Below are 5,000 nucleotides of genomic sequence, written 5' to 3' on the forward strand. Positions count from 1 at the left end.
ATAAGGAAACGTCCCTCCAAAAATCAGCCCAATCCGAGCCCTAAAAGTGCCCGAATCGGCCTAGGCCCAAAAACCCTGCTTTTGGCCTTTTTGTACTATCTTTGCCTAATTCCTTTTTAGGCCTATGAGATATGTTTATGGGACACTCCCATGATTATATCTCACTCCCACTAGTCATATCCTAGATCAATTTGTCACTCTTATGTGTAACCCGTTGTAGGATCCGATCGAAGTTAGCCGCGAATTACTTCGTAATTCGACGATCGTAGTTGGTCTCTAGCTACAACTCTACGATCCCTAAATCAATCGGACTTGATGATCTTCCACATCAATTGTCCTATCCGACAAATTGTTCGCATTGTCACCTTGGTCGAAGGACATCTCCTTCAACTCCTTCAGACTCCCACTTGGACTTAGAACAAGTACAATGCTCGATTCCCATGTCACTTAGTATCCCATCTGATACGTCACGTCATTCAGACTTTCTTGATCTCGAGTACAACTGTCAAAACAAATGATTAACTTTTAATCCATTTGAGCACGGCCATGCATTTTCAGTTGCTGCTCGTCAAGTGGCCCGAGGACACTGCATCCTAACATGGTTAGGAGGACATAATCCATTCTTGCGCTCCCACTCAACTTCATGTCTATCCTGTCCTTCCCAGTATCCGCCTTTATAACCTCCTTTTACGGCGCGGCGTTTAACGGAACCAAAGTCAGACATTCCTTACATAAGATGAGCTGAGCACTCATGTTTTGAGGAATCTCTTCAATCTTGTCTTTATGAGAAGTTTGACGATTTCATCATTCTTTGGATGAACTTCTCATGTTGAGGGTTATTCCAGCGCATAATCTCTATTATGCACTCACGTAGTCGAATCGAATACACTATTCCTATAGCCCATGAAACTGCGCTATCCCATCGACTCCCGTACTAGTCTTCGTGAGTCATTGTTGTCCATGCAATGACCTGGACTAGGGAATTGATAATGAATCACTCCAAGTTCACTTAGTAGGGTTTCATTCATCAGATCACGTATCTGACAAGCCTACTCGGAGCGTTTTCTTTATCGTGTGGACTGTCTCTTAAAATACCAAACCAAATTCTAAGGACAAAATAAAATTTCTTTTATTTTATTTATCGAATGTAAGTAATTAGGCACATAAACTCTTTTATGAATCCAAATTACATTTGTTGCCATTCCCCAATGCGCTTTATACCAATGTCCCTCATGTGTGAATCATGTTTGGACTGAGGTAACGGTTTGGTCAACGGATCTGCAACGTTATCATCCGTATGAACCTTGCAAATTACCACATCTTTTCTTTCTATGATTTCTCTAATCAAGTGGTACTTCCTTTGGATATGTTTGGATTTTTGGTGCGCTCTTGGTTCCTTGGCTTGGGCTATTGCTCCGTTGTTGTCACAATAGAGAGTCACGCCCTCTTCCATGCCAGGTACGACACCAAGTTCTATCATGAACTTCTTGATCCAAACTCCTTCCTTTGCAGCTTCCGAGGCCGCTAGGTATTCTGCTTCAGTGGTAGAGTCTGCAACTGTGCTCTGCTTGGAACTTTTCCAACATACCGCTCCTCCATTCAGACAGTAGACGAACCCAGATTGTGATTTGAAGTCGTCTCTATCAGTTTGAAAGCTTGCATCCACATGGCCTACAACTTTTAGTGTATCTTCCCCGCCATATACCAGGAAATGATCCTTAGTCCTTTTCAGGTACTTTAGGATATTCTTGGCGGCGTGCCAGTGCGCTTGGCCTGGATTTGATTGGTAACGGCTACACATGCTCAAAGCATATGAGACGTCTGGGCGAGTGCAGATCATGGCGTACATGATTGATCCTATTGCCGAAGCATAGGGTACTTTCATCATGTGTGCTAGCTCATCAGGACTCTTAGGACACTGATCTTTGCTAAGCACCATACCATGTGACATGGGAAGGAATCCTCTTTTGGAGTTTGTCATCTCGAACCGTTGAAGAATCTTATCTATATAAGTTTCTTGACTAAGTCCGATCATCCTCTTTGATCTATCTCTATAGATCTTGATTCCCAATATGTATTCTGCTTCCCCTAGGTCCTTCATAGAGAAGCATTTCCGAAGCCAGTCTTTAACTGATTCCAACATCGGAATCTTGTTTCCTATGATTAATATGTCATCGACATAAAGGACTAAGAAAACTAGGTCGCTCCCACTAACCTTCTTGTAAACACAAGATTCTTCTGCATTCTTGAGAAATCCAAATTCTTTGATTTTCTCGTCGAATCGAAGATTCCAACTCCGGCTTGCTTGCTTGAGTCCATAAATGGATTTCTTAAGCTTGCAAACTTTTCCAGCATTTTTGGAATCTAAAAAACCTTCGGGTTGTGTCATGTACACATCCTCTTCCAAGTGTCCGTTTAGGAAGGCGGTTTTGACATCCATTTGCCAAATCTCATAATCATAATGAGCTGCAATTGCTAGAATGATCCGAATGGATTTAAGCATTGCGACAGGTGAAAAGGTTTCATCATAGTCTATACCATGAATCTGTTTGTATCCTTTCGCCACGAGTCTAGCTTTGAAAACGCTAACGTTTCCATCCTTGTCAGTTTTTACTTTGAAAACCCATTTGCATCCGATTGGTTTTGCTCCATCGGGCAAATCGATCAAGTTCCATACTTGATTTTCTGACATGGAATCCATTTCCGACCTCATGGCTTTTAGCCATTTTTCGGAGTCGGGGCTCGCCATAGCTTGGTTGTAGGTACTCGGCTCATTATCTTCTAACAGTAGGATATCTGTTTTCTGAGATAATTCCTGGAGCCTTTGAGATCTACGAGGGGCCTGAGCAACTTTTGGAGTGTTCTCAACTAGTTGAGATGTCTCCTGCGAATTTAATTCGACTTGAGCGGGAGGTACTCTCTCGACCTCATTTTCCTCTTCCATACTTTGTGTATAGATAGGAGCCGCTAAACCTCTTGATATCTCTATATCTGTGTTTATTTGTTGCTCATATCGAATTTCATCGATATCTACATTTCTCCCACTTGTCTGTTTGGAAAGGAATTCCTTTTCAAGGAAGACACCATCTCGAGCAACAAACACTTTGTTCTCAGATTCGTGGTAGAAGTAGTAACCCCTTGTCTCTTTTGGATAGCCCACAAAGAGACATTTGTCTGATTTAGGTGCGAGTTTGTCTCCTTGTAAACGTTTTACATAAACTTCGCATCCCCAGACTTTGAGAAAAGACAGCTTTGGAACCTTTCCAAACCATAACTCATATGGCGTCTTTTCTACAGCTTTTGACGGAGCTCGGTTAAGTGTGAAAGCAGCCGTTTCTAGAGCATACCCCCAGAACGTGTTTGGAAGATTTGCTAAACTCATCATAGATCGAACCATGTCTAACAAGGTGCGATTTCTCCTTTCAGAAACACCATTCATCTGGGGTGTTCCTGGCGGAGTGAGTTGAGATACTATACCACAACTCCTAAGATGATCGTCAAATTCTTGACTCAAATATTCACCACCTCGATCGGATCGAATGGCTTTTATTTTCTTGCCAAGTTGATTCTCTACTTCGTTCTGAAATTGTTTGAACATGTCAAACGATTCGGACTTATGCCTCATCAAGTATATGTAACCATAACGAGTGAAGTCATCCGTGAACGTGATGAAGTAGCCATAGTTACCTCTCGCCGGAGTACTCATTGGTCCGCATACATCCGTATGTATGAGTTCCAAGGGTTCTTTGGCTCGGTCTCCTTTTCCTTTAAAAGAAGACCTCGTCATTTTACCCATTAAACATGATTCGCATGTGTCATATGATTCTAAATTATACGAACCTAGAAGTCCATGCTCATGGAGCTTCTTCATGCGTGTCATGTTAATGTGACCCAAACGACAATGCCAAAGGTAACTTGGATTTGAATCATCTGACCGTAGCCTATTGGTTTCTATGTTGAAGACTTCGTTCTCAATATTCGTAATATAGAGACCGTTGTATAGCTTAGCACTGGTATAAAACATTTCACCTTTGTATAAAGAACAACGCTGGTTTTTTATTAATAGGTGATATCCCTCTTTGTCTAATTCTGAGACAGAGATAATGTTTCTAGAAATAGAGGGTACATAATAGCAATTATGAAGTTCTAAAACTAGACCAGTTTCTAAAGGTAGACTGAATGTTCCTACAGCTTTTGCAGCAACCGTTGCTCTATTTGCTACTCGTAGGACAAGCTCCCTTCCAGATAAATACTTGATTCCCTTAAGGCCCTGCACATCATAAATGATATGAGCACCACATCCGGTATCGAATACCCAGGATTGAGAATCAAATGTATTTGCTAAGTTAACTTCGATAACATAGATACCTTGGTCGGAATCGCGAGTTCCTTCCTTTTTCCTTTTGTTCTTCTGAATCAGTTGAAGTTCTTTCTTTGATTCAGACATTCCAATGCCTCTCCGGATTGCCTTGGAAGTCCCGTACTTCCTCAACCGTGATTTGTTTCGGGACATGTCCCTTAATCGACGGATGATTGTGTGCGCATCCATTTTCCTGAATCTCTTTTGAAGATTAGGTTCCATGGTTGCCAACATAAGGCAAGTTACTGAAATTGATTTCATCCGGATACTTTTGGCCTGCTTTTGTTCCTCAACCTTTGAGTTCGCAGTTATTCTTGGAATAGGGGTATCCAGTACGCTTTCTTTGTTTGTAGACTTGAGAACACTTCTCAATCTCTTTTCCCAATCAAGGAAGTTATCCATGTTCAATTTGTCCTCATCAAGGATTGAACATAGGTTGAAAAGATTGATTTTTGCCATAGTAAAACTACATGAAACAGAAAAAGGATTTTGCTAAGTATTACATTCGATAATTTTTGCAAAAAAGTTCTACGTTTTTGCCACATTATTCAAGATAAAACATGTCCCTAGATGAATAATGCGATTCCGAGATCCCATCTCTCAAGGATTAAGCGGACTAGGGCCCTGCCCTTAATTCCCA

The sequence above is a fragment of the Eschscholzia californica genome, unplaced genomic scaffold (genome assembly GCF_041429995.1).
Source record: "Eschscholzia californica isolate CP2 unplaced genomic scaffold, dmEscCali1.0.p SCAF_8, whole genome shotgun sequence".
NCBI classification, from domain to species: domain Eukaryota; kingdom Viridiplantae; phylum Streptophyta; class Magnoliopsida; order Ranunculales; family Papaveraceae; genus Eschscholzia; species Eschscholzia californica.